General features: G+C 35.6%; 1 protein-coding gene across 1 annotated transcript in view; it reads right to left on the reverse strand.

Moving 5' to 3' along the window:
• Positions 1-18864, reverse strand: part of LOC142317899 (zwei Ig domain protein zig-8-like) — a 112547-nt gene that overhangs the window by 71345 nt on the left and 22338 nt on the right. The window lies entirely within an intron of this gene.

Raw genomic sequence — 18864 nt, forward strand, 5'->3', positions numbered from 1 at the left:
ATAAATTATTTTTTGAAAATTTAAATATTAAGCAAGATTTTCTATAATTAACATTACCTTTAGATTACCTCAAAATAGCGTTAAGTGTTCAAAGTTTTTATATTATTTTTTAACAAAAGTAAAAATGTTTTACAAAATCGCGTAATGTCAAGCGATAACAAAGACAAATATTTTCCATTTCTTGAAGGTGAGAAAAGAATTATTATACGAAATAGTTACAGGATTATCTAAAATATTTTAAATGTTACATTTAAAAAATACAAAATAAAAACTAATGGATTATTCTCTCTTTTTTGTGTCTTCAGTTGTTTGACTGGGTTGATGCAGCTCTCCAAGATTCTCTATCTAGTGCCAATCGTTTTATTTGGGTATACCTCTACATCTTACATTCTAACAATTTGTTTTACATATTCCAAACGTTGCCTGCCTGCACAATTTTTCCCATCGACCTGTCCCTCCAATATCAAAACGACTATTCCAGGATACCCTAAGATGTGGCTTATAAGTCTGTGTCTTCTTTTAGCTATATTTTTCCAAATGGTTCTTTCTTCATCAACTTGCTGCAACACCTCTTCATTTGTCACTTTATCCACCAATCTGATTTACAACATTCTTCTATATTTTTTCTTCACAGGTACTCTGATTATCCAAGTTTCACTTACATATAAAGCTACGCTCCGAAAAAAATTTTTCAAAAATGCTTTCCTGATGTTTAAATTAATTTTTGATCTAAGAAAATTATATTTCTGATTGAAAGCTTTTTTCGCCTGTGCTGGTCGGAATTTTATATTGCTCCTGCTTCGTCTATCTTTGCCTTTATATACAAATTTATATACATAATATATATATAATTTATATACTAAATAAAAAAAATGTTTTTAATTCTACTTCCCAAATAACATTATTCTTCTATTCCATAGTCTTTTCTCGTCCTATTTTTATATTCAGCGGTCCGTCTACTTTATTTCTACTACATTTCATTACTTTCGTTTTGTTTATTGTATTTTTTATTTTCATGCTGTAGTTCTTACGTAGAACTTTATCCATGCCATTTATTATTTCTTCTAAACATTTATTATTTTTTTTCTCAGCTAGAATTAATATTTCATTAGCAAATCGCAGCACCTTTATCTTTTTACCTTTCATTGTTACTGCGGATCTAAAGTGTTCTTTTTCATCATTAACTGTTAGTTCTATGTAAAGATTAAAAAGTAACGAAGATAGGGAACATCCTTGTCTGACTCCCTTTTTTATTACTGCTTCTTTCTTACGCTCTTCGATTATTATTGTTGCAGTTTGGTTCCAGTAAATGTTAACAATTGTTCTTCTACCTCTATACTTGAACCCTAAATTTTTTTTAAATGTGAACGTTTTATTCCAGTCTACGTTATCAAAAGCCTTTGTAAGGCTATAAATGCCAAGTATGTTACTCTCTCTAGGGAAATAAAAAATTATTTCCCCCAAAAAATTAATTTTTTGTTGGCAACGGTTTATATGTAACTATGCTTCGCTCGTGATTATTTAATTTAGCGGTAACGCATATCTATGTGATACTGGATTAGTTAAAAACTTACCTATGCAATATTTAGAAAATAAAGTATAAGAGAAATTAAATACTAAGGTCCGATTCTATAAAAGATAAGTGTTGACATTATAGTATGTGCACATGAACAGGATACTGATTTAATATCTTTAATAATAAAAGAATTTAACCTATTTTATGAACATGTAGAATTTATAAAGGAAATTGAAATTAACGATAGTATAAACTTTTTGGATTTAACAACTCATTTAGAAAAGAAAACATCAACAAAATGGCATTCAATACCAACATTTTCAGGCAGATACCTAAATTTCCTATCAACACAACGAATATCACATAAAATCGTAGATGTTTTTATGTCATATAAAATCAGTAGTCAAGAATCTTGGGAACAGAGTAATAAAATTTACAAACCACGAAGGTAGACCAGAATATACAAAAAAGTAAAAGATCTATTAATAAATAATAATTATTCGGAAAATATCATAAATAAAATATTTAAAAATACAATTCATAAAATTATAATAATATATCAGCCAATCATCCTAATAAAAATAATGAGAGTGAGAATTGTGTTACATTACCATATGTCGCAGATCTGTCAGCAAAGATTAAAAGATTGCTACAAAAGGATTTCGTAATAGCCCATCAAAATTATAGTAATCTGAATAGTATGTTTTCTAAATTAAAATCGACGATAGAAAAAAATCACAAGCCAACGTAGTACACAGCATTCCGTGTAAAGATTGTAACGCGTTGTACATTGGACAACCATCTCAATACCTTAAAAAAAGAATAGACCCCCATAAATATAGAAAAAAGGAAGTGATAACGCTCACAAAACAAACAATAGAACATAACAGTCGTTCGATTTCAACAGCACCAAAATATTAGACAAAGAACAAAATACATAAAAAGGACCACTCTAGGAATTATATACATCAAGAAAAATACAAACGCTGTCAACAATAGAACGGACATAGCCGGATTAAACAACATATATGTTAATTTAATTAAAAAATTCATATTTATATTGTAAATCTAGTTTTAAGGAAAATAATGTTTAATATATGTAATTTTTGGGAAAAATATTGGCATTATTAAGGTTTCAATACACAGGAAATAGCAATCAGGATATATAAAGAGATACATATAATTATCTAAAGATAAGATGAGTCATGCATGAATAAGGGGGATCTGTTACAAGAGTGGAGATAAAATATTATCTAGGATGGGTAGACCAGTTAATTTCTCAGTATCTAAGAGAATTTTCTATGATTGTTTATAAATGTGTATTGTCACCTGAGGAAGCTTAGAGAATTCTAAGTGAAACGTAGTGAATTAAATTTTTAAGTTTGTATAGCTGATTGGTCAACCCAAGAGATTAATAAAAATAATATTTTTAAGTAAAATATGTCTTGTTATTTTATATAAATATATATATATATATATATATATATATATATATGTGTGTGTGTGTGTGTGTGTGTGTACACAGATCTATTGATGAAGAATGTAGGAAACCTTTTCAGGATATGTTCTATTGGTGGAAATAAATAAAAAATTAAATATAAACATAAGTTCGGAAACATTTTGTTAGAGTGCAGGCTGGTAAAAATTTTCGGGCTGGTCTCTGCAACTTCCGTATAAATTAAGCTGAATTTTAGCTCTTGGAACACAAATTAAGGGTTAAGTTTAGTGATTTTATATGAAATATGGCAGGGAAAACTTTAAAAAAATTGTCTCCAGAGCTGTATTTGTAGTATTTATTGAGAAAACTGGGGTTAAAAACAAAATACGGGGTCAAAAAACAGTTTTATGTTGGTGTAGAATAACTTTGTAATATGGTTATTAACAGTTAATGGTTCTAACCAAAACTTGTAGAGAATTTGATTCTGAGTAAATGATGTGAATAAAGCTCATAGAAACTAAATACAAATGTAAGATTTCGAAGTTTGTTAAAAAGAAAACATATTAAAACGTAGGAGATTTTAAATATGTTAAACCAAACGGTATTAAACGAAACTTTTTTGCAGATTTTCAAGTCAGATTTCTTATGTAATCACTAAATTTACCCCTTAATTTGGGTTCTAAGTACATTCTGGCTTAATTTTACCGAAGGCACAGAAATTAGAGTGAAATCTTTCGCCAGCCGACATTCGCTAGCGAAGGGTTCCAAACCTAAGTTTATATGAATTGTCTTCTTTATTTTCACCGGTAGTACTTGCCATGAAAGTATGCTACATTCTTAGTGAATTACTCTTTACTTATCTAAATGCAGTAGTGAAATCAATTGGCAGACATGTTATTTAATTCTGCTACGAGAAAATATAAGTTTAAATGAGATCTCTTGCTTTGGGGTAAGAGAAAGTAATTGAAAATTGTCTGATTATTGTTATAATGTAAGTAAAAGAATCTTAAATAAAAAATCATATTTATACTTCTGGAGTACAATGATATTGTTACGGTGCAATTATTTCATAGCCATCAACGAATGACATTAAAACATCAGTTAAACAAATAAATATATTTTATATCAGTAACGATCAACCCCGTTTGTCTATTAAAAATATGTCGCCTAATGGAATCTATGATTTATTTTTGTAAACTATGATAACTATCTTGAAGGTTAACACAATTTTATTACGAAAATATTTGTATTACCTTTTGTTACTTACTTCATTGCCACCAATGCATGACAGTTTAATGCTTCCATTTAATTACTGTTTGACAGTTTTTTATAATAAAATTGTACATACTCGTATTATACATATGTTTAACATTAATGTTATGCATTGTTTAATATATAGTTTATAAGTATAAGTTATAATTAATTTAAATTTAAAGAAAATATGCAATCAAATTTTGTTACCAATAAACAACAGTGTGTTTTTATTTGCCTCAGATTGTAATAACAGCAGAATAATAAGTTATACGTCATTGACTGAGATGGTAAATATACCTGTATAATTTTAATGAATTTTCATTCTTTCATACATTCTAATGAAGCAGAGATCTCAGTGAAAGCGCTAAACGTAAATAAAAAAAGAATTAAACACAAATAAATTTAAAAATTATTTTTGGAAATAATTGTATTCTACTATTAGGATGATGGTTACAAGACTTATGCATTAAGATCGACATTAAGTACAGTTATTATTCATGTATTACTTCCCCTGATTAAGAAGGCAATATTGCCCTTAATATGAGAGATGTACTGTTAATATGTTAATAATACGCTTAGTGTCTGCCATAAACCTACTGCTCAAAATCAAATTATTGATTTTAATATTTAACTGTGTAGCTATACTCACAACACAAAATATTTTGCGATAAATGATTACAAACTTAATTATCTCATTTAGCTATGATCTATAAGGAGCGATTGAGTTATTTTTGAAGACATTATAAGTACGTAGTATAAACGTGATATGTGTCACACATGGAAACTTTTATTTATAACTTATGTTTATTTCTATTAAACTATAGTTGGTGTTCAAAGTTATACAGTCTGAAGTTCTTTTTCTACGTCACTAGTCAATATAACAAATTAAAAAAGGCTTTACAGATACAAGTATAAAACAAAAAAATAAAATAAGAACCATCCTTTTAACTGCATTCGGCAAGATAAAAATTCAACAACGTCATTAATCGGTCTGTTCTATATTTCGTTTAATTGCATCAATTGAATACCCCAGAAATGTCTAAAGGGGTTTGAAGTTAAAGTATTAAATATTATCAATAAAGCGATTAAATATTTTTACAGATTTTTCATTCTATGAACTATTTCATGGTAAGGCTGAAATAGGGTTGAAAATTCAAATTACATGAAGAAGAATCTTTAGAACGAATGCATAAGGATTTCCTGGTAAACACAGCCCTCCTTGATCCTGTTTATAAACAAACAAAAAAAAAAAACAATTTAATTTTGTCGCGTGTTTGCGGCTCGATCTGGATGTTAAGCGATTGATAATTAAAAATGTTTATATAATTACAATTTATTAGTATAAGAACATAATTGAAATAAAACAAATCAGTAATAACAATAATGACAGTAATAATAATAATAATAATAATAATAATAATAATAATAATAATAATAATAATAATAATAATAATAATAATAATAATAATAATAATAATAATAATAATAATAATAATAATAATAATAATAATAATAATAATAATAATAATAATAATAATAATAATAATAATAATAATAATAATAATAATAATAATAATAATAATAATAATAATAATAATAATAATAATAATAATAATAATAATAATAATAATAATAATAATAATAATAATAATAATAATAATAATAATAATAATAATAATAATAATAATAATAATAATAATAATAATAATAATAATAATAATAATAATAATAATAATAATAATAATAATAATAATAATAATAATAATAATAATAATAATAATAATAATAATAATAATAATAATAATAATAATAATAATAATAATAATAATAATAATAATAATAATAATAATAATAATAATAATAATAATAATAATAATAATAATAATAATAATAATAATAATAATAATAATAATAATAATAATAATAATAATAATAATAATAATAATAATAATAATAATAATAATAATAATAATAATAATAATAATAATAATAATAATAATAATAATAATAATAATAATAATAATAATAATAATAATAATAATAATAATAATAATAATAATAATAATAATAATAATAATAATAATAATAATAATAATAATAATAATAATAATAATAATAATAATAATAATAATAATAATAATAATAATAATAATAATAATAATAATAATAATAATAATAATAATAATAATAATAATAATAATAATAATAATAATAATAATAATAATAATAATAATAATAATAATAATAATAATAATAATAATAATAATAATAATAATAATAATAATAATAATAATAATAATAATAATAATAATAATAATAATAATAATAATAATAATAATAATAATAATAATAATAATAATAATAATAATAATAATAATAATAATAATAATAATAATAATAATAATAATAATAATAATTAATAATAATAATAATAATAATAATAATAATAATAATAATAATAATAATAATAATAATAATAATAATAATAATAAAAGGCGAAAGATTTATGCGTAATGAAAAGAGACCAGAGTGACGTTCCACGTCACTCTGAAAAGAGACCAGACGTTCCACGTCCAGGGCGGCAACAGCTGTACCTTTGTACATCACATATAGCTGGCTAACGGGGTTCCGAGTAAATTCCTCGGTTATGCATTGTTGAGTTTGACCTGGTTCCAACTTCAGGTCACTAAACGGACTGGATTTTTTTGGCTACCTGCAGGAAATGGAGTAACATATGATTTTGGAAATGGATTCATACCATTCTTAGAGCTGGCGATGTGGCGGCCAGGGTCAATGTTATTGCAGGTGTAACGGAGACCCTTCCGTTGTCCACATGCCCCCTGCGATGGCAAGCATGTAGTTAAGGTGCCCATGTTCGGAGCATGGGAGCCCTGAAAGCTTCGGCGTGTAGGGGCCTGGAGTCAGTGCAGAGACTGCGCATCCGCTCTCTGCCAGGACATATGCCGGTTCCACCGGAGTACCGGATAGGACCTCCAAGGTTAGTAGCCCTGGAGTGGGGGTGTACCCCGGCGGCTAGCCTTGCTACAGAAGGGATCCACTGTTCATGAATTTTTCTGAACAAACTAACGTGGCAGAGGGTGCACGTAAACACCCTCGTTTAGAAACCGCCGATTCGCCACAAGCGAAGCGGAAAAAAAGTAAGGAGAGTGATAGAATTAGAAAAGATGCTGATAAAATCAGTAAAGATTTGAGAAAAGCTTTGTTTGGTAATAATCTTCCCAAACCAAGATTTTTGGTCATTACAAAAGAGAATGGTAACTTCCAAAAGGTAAGTCCATTCTTAATTGCCAGAGAGATTACAAATTGTGCTGGTGGTCCTGTCAAGGATATCCGTAAGACGTTTAACGGATTATATGTCGAAACTATAAACGACATGCAAAGTCAGAAAGTCCAGGCGTTGAAGAAGATCGGTGAATTTGCGGTTACTGTCCAACCGCATAGTACACTTAATTCATCTAGAGGAGTTGTTGTTTGCCGTGATCTTCTTAACTGTACTGAAGAAGAAATAGTGCAGGAAATGTCTAGCCAGGGAGTGACACATTGTCGCAGACTTTCTATGAGACGAAACGGTGAGATTCTTCCTTCGGCCTCTCATGTATTGACATTCAATAGGCCAAGTCTTCCTGAAAAGGTACGAGCTGGCATCCATCGGCTTGATGTACGGGCATTTATTCCGCAGCCGATGAGATGTTTTAGATGTCAACGTTTCGGACACACTGCCGCTAGATGTGAAGCGCAGGAAATTTGTATATGCGGAATGAAGATTCATGAGGGTGATCCATGTAAAGACCCTCCAGTCTGCATTAACTGTAAAGGGCACCATAACTGTCGATCCAGGAACTGCCCAGTATACAAATCAGAAACAGCCATTCAGGAGGTTAAAACGCTTCAAAAAGTCAGCTACCCTGAAGCGAAGAAGATTGTTAACCTACGTACACCTAGACCATCGACTTCATACGCAGAAGCAGCTGCTGCTCCCCCCACACCTAAAATCAACGTGGAGCAGTTGCTTAATACGATGGCGCCAAGTCTCGCGACAATAATAGAAAGAATCATTGATTCCAAGATCGAGTCTACTCAACAGATACAACAAAGTAAACATGAGAAGGCTCAATCCCGGACTGACGTCGCCGACAGAAGACCCGCACCAGCGCAGTTTAAAAAACCGGCAAAATCCTCGATTATAACTCCAGCAATAGACGTAATGAAGAAAAATCTTGATCTATCCAACAAAGATCTAAAGATCACCCCGACGACAAGTCATATAGCTAAGGATACTGTGACAAGAGTACAGGAAAAATCTGCGTCAACCAAAATGGAGGTGCAAGTAACTATCGAAAAAGCACCAGACACAGACGATATTAAAACCGTACCTACAGAGGCCCCAAAAGCTCAGAGAACAACTGTGGCGAGAGCATCTGTATCAGCCAGCCCAAGCACAGCCTTAGATATCGAATCGAGTTCATCAGCCGCCGAAAGTGCATCGGTTGCAAGTTTAGACTCAATTGCAACGATGCTCACAGCACCATTGAAGCTTTCATCGCCTGATGTAAGCCGGCGAACGTCATTGGCGTCGGAAAGAGAAGACGAAGCCATGTCCGAAGCCTCAGACACTCTGTCGTCGGAAGTTGAGGCCGTTCGCAGGATGGAAAAGCGGTGTAAAAAAGGTTGGCCGAAAGGAAAGCCTAGGCGGTAATTTGTGGATTCGAAGTTAGGAGAACATAAATTTTTGAACATTTTTGATTCAAAGAAATGTGAATAATTGAACCTTTTTTTTTTTATTTTTTTTTGAAGTGGGATGGGGCTAATGACCAAAGTAGTCGATGCCCCTAAAAACCTCAAAAAAAAAAAAAAAAAAAAAAAAATAATAATAATAATAATAATAATAATAATAATAATAATAATAATAATAATAATAATAATAATAATAATAATAATAATAATAATAATAATAATAATGCCCTGAGGTAGATAATCCCCACGTCCGGAACACAACATCTATGTTCCACGTCCAGGGCGGCAACAGCTGTACTTTTGTACATCACATATAGCTGGCTAACGGGGTTCCGAGTAAATTCCTCGGTTATGCATTGTTGAGTTTGACCTGGTTCCAACTTCAGGTCACTAAACGGACTGGTTTTTTGGCTACCTGCAGGAAATGGAGTAACATATGATTTTGGAAATGGATTCATACCATTCTTAGAGCTGGCGATGTGGCGGCCAGGGTCAATGTTATTGCAGGTGTAACGGAGACCCTTCCGTTGTCCACATGCCCCCTGCGATGGCAAGCATGTAGTTAAGGTGCCCATGTTCGGAGCATGGGAGCCCTGAAAGCTTCGGTGTGTAGGGGCCTGGAGTCAGTGCAGAGACTGCGCATCCGCTCTCTGCCAGGACATATGCCGGTTCCACCGGAGTACCGGATAGGACCTCCAAGGTTAGTAGCCCTGGAGTGGGGGTGTACCCCGGCGGCTAGCCTTGCTACAGAAGGGATCCACTGTTCATGAATTTTTCTGAACAAACTAACGTGGCAGAGGGTGCACGTAAACACCCTCGTTTAGAAACCGCCGATTCGCCACAAGCGAAGCGGAAAAAAAGTAAGGAGAGTGATAGAATTAGAAAAGATGCTGATAAAATCAGTAAAGATTTGAGAAAAGCTTTGTTTGGTAATAATGTTCCCAAACCAAGATTTTTGGTCATTACAAAAGAGAATGGTAACTTCCAAAAGGTAAGTCCATTCTTAATTGCTAGAGAGATTACAAATTGTGCTGGTGGTCCTGTCAAGGATATCCGTAAGACGTTTAACGGATTACATGTCGAAACTATAAACGACATGCAAAGTCAGAAAGTCCAGGCGTTGAAGAAGATCGGTGAATTTGCGGTTACTGTCCAACCGCATAGTACACTTAATTCATCTAGAGGAGTTGTTGTTTGCCGTGATCTTCTTAACTGTACTGAAGAAGAAATAGTGCAGGAAATGTCTAGTCAGGGAGTGACACATTGTCGCAGACTTTCTATGAGACGAAATGGTGAGATTCTTCCTTCGGCCTCTCATGTATTGACATTCAATAGGCCAAGTCTTCCTGAAAAGGTACGAGCTGGCATCCATCGGCTTGATGTACGGGCATTTATTCCGCAGCCGATGAGATGTTTTAGATGTCAACGTTTCGGACACACTGCCGCTAGATGTGAAGCGCAGGAAATTTGTATATGCGGAATGAAGATTCATGAGGGTGATCCATGTAAAGACCCTCCAGTCTGCATTAACTGTAAAGGGCACCATAACTGTCGATCCAGGAACTGCCCAGTATACAAATCAGAAACAGCCATTCAGGAGGTTAAAACGCTTCAAAAAGTCAGCTACCCTGAAGCGAAGAAGATTGTTAACCTACGTACACCTAGACCATCGACTTCATACGCAGAAGCAGCTGCTGCTCCCCCCACACCTAAAATAAACGTGGAGCAGTTGCTTAATACGATGGCGCCAAGTCTCGCGACAATAATAGAAAGAATCATTGATTCCAAGATCGAGTCTACTCAACAGATACAACAAAGTAAACATGAGAAGGCTCAATCCCGGACTGACGTCGCCGACAGAAGACCCGCACCAGCGCAGTTTAAAAAACCAGCAAAATCCTCGATTATAACTCCAGCAATAGACGTAATGAAGAAAAATCTTGATCTATCCAACAAAGATCTAAAGATCACCCCGACGACGAGTCATATAGCTAAGGATACTGTGACAAGAGTACAGGAAAAATCTGCGTCAACCAAAATGGAGGTGCAAGTAACTATCGAAAAAGCACCAGACACAGACGATATTAAAACCGTACCTACAGAGGCCCCAAAAGCTCAGAGAACAACTGTGGCGAGAGCATCTGTATCAGCCGGCCCAAGCACAGCCTTAGATATCGAATCGAGTTCATCAGCCGCCGAAAGTGCATCGGTTGCAAGTTTAGACTCAATTGCAACGATGCTCACAGCACCATTGAAGCTTTCATCACCAGATGTAAGCCGGCGAACGTCATTGGCGTCAGAAAGAGAAGACGAAGCCATGTCCGAAGCCTCAGACACTCTGTCGTCGGAAGTTGAGGCCGTTCGCAGGATGGAAAAGCGGTGTAAAAAAGGTTGGCCGAAAGGAAAGCCTAGGCGGTAATTTGTGGTTTTTAAATTAGAAGATTGAAATTTTGCTCACTTATTTTCTTCATGGAAATATGAATTAAAGAACCTTTTTTTTTTATTTTTTTTTGAAGTGGGATGGGGCTAATGACCAAAGTAGTCGATGCCCCTAAAAAACCTCAAAAAAAAAAAAAAAAAAAAAAAAAAAAATAATAATAATAATAATAATAATAATAATAATAATAATAATAATAATAATAATAATAATAATAATAATAATAATAATAATAATAATAATAATAATAATAATAATAATAATAATAATAATAATAATAATAATAATAATAATAATAATAATAATAATAATAATAATAATAATAATAATAATAATAATAATAATAATAATAATAATAATAATAATAATAATAATAATAATAATGCCCTGAGGTAGATATTCCCCACGTCCGGAACACAACATCTACGTTCCACGTCCAGGGCGGTAACAGCTGTACTCAAGTACATTACATATAGCTGGCTAACGGGGTTCCGAGTGTTGTTTCTCGGATATACTTTCTTCGGTCGATTTACATCCATAGGCCGAATTACAGGACTGGACTTTATGGCCACCTGCAGATATGACATTTTTAACGATTACGGAAATGGATTTATACCGCCTTTAGAGCTGGCGATGTGGCGGCCACGGTCAAAGTTATTTGCAGGTGTAACGGAGACCTTTCGTCGTCCACATGCCCCCTGCGATGGCAAGCATGTAGTTAAGGTGCCCATGTTCGGAGCATGGGAGCCCTGAAAGCTTCGGTGTGTAGGGGCCTGGAGTCAGTGCAGAGACTGCGCATCCGCTCTCTGCCAGGACATATGCCGGTTCCACCGGAGTACCGGAACGGACCTCCAGGGTTGGTAGCCCTGGAGTGGGGGTGTACCCCGGCGGCTAGCCTTACTACAGAAGGGATTACTTGTTCATGAATTTTCCTGAACAAACCAACGTGGCAGAGGGTGCACGTAAACACCCTCGTTTAGAGCCGGCTGTTTCGCCTGAAGCGAAACGCCGAAAGAGTACGGAGAGTAAGAAGATAGAAATTGAGGCTAGAAAAAGCTTACAAAAGGCTTTTTTTAAAAGTAGTAATGTACCGAAACCCAAATATTTGGTCATTACAAAGGAGGATGGAAATTTCTCGAGGGTGAGTCCTTTTCTCATCGCTCGAGAAATAAACAAATGTGCTGGAGGCCCTGTTAAAGAAATCAGGAAAACTTTCACGGGACTCCATGTAGAGACTGTTAATGATATACAGTCTCAGAAGATTTTAGGGCTGAAGAAAATTGGAGAGCTAGCGGTACGTGTAGATCCCCACGGCACGCTCAACACCTCAAGGGGTGTTGTGGTCTGTCGGGATCTTTTGAATTGTTCGGAGCAAGAGATTGTAGAGGAGCTGGCAGCACAAGGAGTAATAGAGTGCCGTCGATTGAACATGAGAAGGAACGGTGAGGTCTTACCCTCAGCTTCTCATGTCCTCACTTTCAACCGGCCTACTTTGCCAGAAAAGATAAGAGCGGGGATTCACCGTTTGGATGTGCGGGCATTTGTCCCACAGCCGATGAGGTGCTTCAAGTGCCAACGCTTTGGCCACACCGCTCTTAGATGCGAAAGACCGCAAATATGCGTGTGCGGTGAAGAGGTGCATGAGGGAGAGCCATGTAAAGAGCCTCCTACATGCATAAACTGCAAAGGAGCGCATTCTTGTAGATCAAGGAATTGTCCTGTCTACAAAGATGAGGTAGCTGTGCAGGAAGTAAAAACCCTGCAAAAGGTCAGCTACTTCGATGCAAAAAAAATAGTTAACGCCCGTAAGCCTAGAGCAGCAACATCTTATGCTCAGGCTGCGGCTACTGTTCCTGCTCCTGCTCCGATTGCTGTAGATGAGGCACAAATCATAAATAAACTTGCTCCCACTTTGGCTAACATGATTGAGAGGATCATCGAAAATAAGATGAAACCTTTTGGTAATAAAGAACTTGTTAAGCCAAAGATAGTGGTACAGCCTGCTGAAGATAAGACGATAAAAGTGAAAGTTGCTCCTCCAGAAAAGAAAACGGACACCAAACCAGATTGTCAAGTCCGTCTCAGCGAGATCCTCGATGAAAAGAAAAAGGTGATACCTACAGAGTCTGTTATGGAGGCTCCCAAGCCTCCTGTAACTGAAGTGGCCTCTAAGCCTCAGAGGCCACAAAAAATCACACAGGGGGGGCGAGTGTCCCCCCTCCCACAGGCGGTGACCGGTGCGACCCCCGTGTTGGGGAGCGGGCTGGTTGCCGCCTCTCAATCGGCGCCTGAAACCGGCGCCGATCCATGCCCGTCGTCGTCGGCGGCTTCGGTGGTCTCCGATACGGAGACCGGAAGCCTTACAGGCGACGACATTCTCCGCGAACACGATGCTGTTCGCAGGATGGAGAAGAAAAGGAAAAAGGGATGGCCGAAAGGAAAACCCAGGCAATAATTTAATTAAAAATTAAAAATTAGCGAGTCGATTGTACAATGGAACATCAATGGATGTTTTTCAAACATCCATGAGCTCCAACGCTTGGTACATGACGTAGACCCGATTTGTATATGTCTGCAAGAAACGCATTTCCGCCGAAATGAATATTTTAAATTAAAAGGATTCGATATATTTCGGCGAGATCAACCGCCAAATGTAAGAGTTAGAGGTGGAGTAGCTATATTAACATCGACTAGAGCTACCACCGAAGCGGTTGTTCTAAACACCAACCTACAAGCGGTCGCCGTTAGAATGAAGCGACCGCTTAAGATCACTGTGTGCAGCATATACTTACCGAATTACGATTGGAATAAGGATGACATAGAAAGATTAATTTCCGAGCTTCCCCCACCTGTTTTACTGGTGGGTGATTGTAACGCTCATAATTCTCTCTGGGGATCGGATCGAGTAGATCCCCGTGGAAGAGAACTGGAAGGGTTCCTGATGAATTCTGAACTTATTATTTTAAATGACGGATCAGGAACCTTTTTCAATGCCAGAGATGGATCGACGTCCTGTATAGATCTTGCACTTATAAGCGGATCGATAGCACCGAGGTACAGCTTCCATGTTATAGACGATCTGCATGGAAGCGATCATTTCCCGGTGCAAATTGTAACTGATGTTACTAGAACAATATATCCCATCCCTAAAAGATGGTTATTTGAAAAGGCAGACTGGACGAGCTTCACAGCTAGAACGATGCTCCCAGAAACAACCGGAGTTATCGGAGACGATGTCGACGCCATAACAAATGCAATAATCGAGTCGGCATCGAGATATATTCCCAAAACATCTGGGAAACTTACAAAGAAACCCGTTCCATGGTGGAACGATGAAATAAGTGAAGCTATAAAAAGAAAGAAAAGGGCGTATAATGCCTTTAAAAAGCGTCCTAGTATAGAAAATCTTGTTGCCTTTAAGAAATACAGGGCGTATGCAAAACGTCTTATGATAGATTCGAAAAAACGATCCTGGCAGCAATACGTGTCATCCATCGACAAAACTACTACTGCATCAGATGTTTGGAGGAAAGTGAAGGCGATTTGTGGGCGTAATGATTTTGCTCCCATAACTAGCCTTCAAGATGATGATGAAATAAAAGATACTCCATATGAAATTGCAGAGTTGTTATCCAATCATTTCGAAAAGGCCAGCAAAACGGCCAACTACGAGGAAGGTTTTCGAACCAAAAAAGAAGAACACGAAGGTCTACTAAATTTTGGAACTGAGTATAATTACTCATATAATGTACCATTTAAAATGGAAGAATTCACGAAAGCGTTGGAAAAATCAGGTAACACAGCTGCTGGTCCGGATGAAATCCACTACAATATGATCAGGCAGCTGAATACCACTGCAAAGTGTAGATTATTAGAACTTTATAATAAAATATGGCGGGATGGAACGTACCCGCAGCAGTGGAAAAAAGCTTATGTTGTTCCAGTACCTAAGAAAAATAAAAATTTAACAGACCCCAATAGCTACCGTCCTATTTCTTTGACGTGTGCTATGGGAAAAATATTGGAAAAAATGATTAATAATCGACTCGTCTGGGTTTTGGAAAAAGAAAACCTGATATCACCGTATCAAGCAGGTTTTCGACAATACCATTCTACCACTGATCAAATGATCAGCTTAGAGGACATTATATATAACAGCTTTATTACAAGGAAACATTGTGTCGGAGTCTTCTTTGATCTTCAGAAGGCTTTCGATATGACCTGGCGTCATGGTATAATGCTCCAGTTACATGAATGGGGCATTCGTGGCAATTTGCCTATACTGCTCAGCAACTACATGAATGACCGTACCTTCCAAGTACGCGTCAACAACGAATATTCACGTGAAAGAATCATGGAAAATGGCATACCGCAAGGTTCGCCGTTGAGCGGTACCTTGTTTACCATTGCCATTAATAAATTGATATTAGCCATTCCAGTAGAAATCAGCAAAAGCGTCTATGTTGATGATCTGGCAATCATATATGCCAGCAACAAGACTGCTATAGTGAGGTACAAATTGCAACGAGCGATCAATGCTCTAAATGAAGTTGCAAGGAATACAGGATTCCAATTCTCACCAGGAAAAACGTGCTGTGTACACTTTTGTAGGAAGAGAATTCCTCATCAAAGTCCTGCTCTGACAATTGATGATAATCCAATACAATATAAAGACAGCGTAAGGTATTTAGGACTAGTATTGGATAAATCCCTCACATGGGGATTACATATACAGGACTTGAGTGATAGATGCAAAAGAGCCCTAAACATTATAAAATGTTTATCGAACCTAAATTGGGGCTCAGAAAAAGAGACATTATTGAGATTGTATAAAGCATTGGTTCAATCTAAACTAGACTACGGATGTATCGTATATTCATCCGCTAGAAAGTCGCACTTAAGAAAGTTAGACGTAGTTCATAATAGCGGAATAAGATACGCAACAGGTGCTTTCCGCACAAGTCCGGCGGCTAGTCTGATGTCTGAAGCCGGAATAATGCCACTACATTATAGAAGAGAGATCCTCTTGTTAAGATATGCAGCAAATATATGGGCTTTCCCTGCCCATATAAATAATAAATTGTTTATGAATCATCCCATGGCTGCATTATACGAACGTCGTGCTACCTATTCCAGACCAGCCGGAATTAGGTACCACGAATTAAGAAGGAAATATGAAATTGCTATACCAGAGACACTAGCAATTTCTACTAGAGAAATACCGCCATGGCTCTTGCCAGCGGTAAATACAAGTTTGGATCTCTCTCAAGGAGATATAAAAAAGAAACCAGCAGTGATCATCCAGCAAGATTTTTTAGCAACCGTCAGTAGTTACGAAGAACATATTAGAATTTATACTGACGGTTCTAAAACTGAACATGGTGTTGGATGCTCGATATATGTAAATGAAGAAGCCCACTCTTGGAGACTGCCAGATGTGGCCAGTGTCTACACGGCAGAACTCACTGCGATTCAGCAAGCTCTTCGCTACACTGAACACTATTGCGAAGAGAGAGTGCTAATATGTTCCGATTCATTAAGTGCACTCGTCGCAATTCGGAACAAGAACATTAAGGATGTCCTAATTGCAAACATCCTGTCCATTTTATACGTTCTAAAACAACGAGGACAGCGATGCGTATTTGTATGGACTTCAGGGCATGCTGGTATTACAGGTAATGAAATCGCAGACGAAGCTGCCAGAAAGGCAACAGTCTGCGATGATTTGGATGCATTTCCTGTAAGAGTGGCAGATATTAAAAACCGTCTAACAAATATAGTAAGAAACAAGTGGAACGCTGAATGGAGGAGTTTAAATACAAAGTTAAACTCAGTTAAAACTTCTCCTTATAAATGGAAAAGCGACATTAAATTGACTCGCCGTGAACAAGTAGCGGTGACCAGACTTAGAATCGGTCACACGCGATTAACAAATTTATATTTGTTAACCGGCGAAGTGAGACCAATGTGCGGTGTTTGCAATAAAACACTAACAATCAAGCATCTAATAGAAGAGTGTACCATATATAAGGACCTCAGAAAGAGGTTCTGTTTTACAAATAATATTAGTGCTGATCTGGATTATGGAAATGAAGAAAATATAGTTGCATTTTTACACGCCAGTGGACTTCTTAAAAGTCTGTAAAATGGAAGTTTAAAGCTGTGGTAAAAGATACTCTAAGCGGTAGTTATATATATATATACATATAGAAGAAAGAGGAAAGATATGGTATTGAGAAGATTAATTATTATAATTTTAAGTTCATGGTCTTTTGAGAACCTATCTCAAATTTTAATATTGGGGCCCTTTACACCCCGTAAGTGTTTGTGATTGTCCTTGTCTTTCATGTTTTAATGTTTATTGTGAAGTTTGTGTTTTTAAATAAAATGTAAGGGCCCTTTACACCCTTACATGTGACGATCCTGATGGAGATAATAATTTCTTTTAAAGAATGTGACGAGGGCTAATGACCTTAGCAGTCGATGCCCGTAAAAATTCAGATAAAAAAAAAAAAAAAAAAAAAAAAAAAAAAAAAAAATAATAATAATAATAATAATAATAATAATAATAATAATAATAATAATAATAATAATAATAATAATAATAATAATAATAATAATAATAATAATAATAATAATAATGCCCTGAGGTAGATAATCCCCACGTCCGGAACACAACATCTATGTTCCACGTCCAGGGCGGCAACAGCTGTACCTTTGTACATCACATATAGCTGGCTAACGGGGTTCCGAGTAAATTCCTCGGTTATGCATTGTTAAGTTTGACCTGGTTCCAACTTCGGGTCACTAAACGGACTGGATTTTTGGCTACCTGCAGGAAATGGAGTAACATATGATTTTGGAAATGGATTCATACCATTCTTAGAGCTGGCGATGTGGCGGCCAGGGTCAATGTTATTGCAGGTGTAACGGAGACCCTTCCGTTGTCCACATGCCCCCTGCGATGGCAAGCATGTAGTTAAGGTGCCCATGTTCGGAGCATGGGAGCCCTGAAAGCTTCGGTGTGTAGGGGCCTGGAGTCAGTGCAGAGACTGCGCATCCGCTCTCTGCCAGGACATATGCCGGTTCCACCGGAGTACCGGATAGGACCTCCAAGGTTAGTAGCCCTGGAGTGGGGGTGTACCCCGGCGGCTAGCCTTGCTACAGAAGGGATCAATGTTCATGAATTTTCCTGAACAAACTCACGTGGCAGAGGGTGCACGTAAACACCCTCGTTTAGAAACCGCCGATTCGCCACAAGCGAAGCGGAAAAAAGTAAAGAGAGTGATAGAATTAGAAAAGATGCTGATAAAATCAGTAAAGATTTGAGAAAAGCTTTGTTTGGTAATAATCTTCCCAAACCAAGATTTTTGGTCATTACAAAAGAGAATGGTAACTTCCAAAAGGTAAGTCCATTCTTAATTGCTAGAGAGATTACAAATTGTGCTGGTGGTCCTGTCAAGG

Source organism: Lycorma delicatula, chromosome 1, assembly GCF_047948215.1.
Source record: "Lycorma delicatula isolate Av1 chromosome 1, ASM4794821v1, whole genome shotgun sequence".
NCBI lineage: Eukaryota > Metazoa > Arthropoda > Insecta > Hemiptera > Fulgoridae > Lycorma > Lycorma delicatula.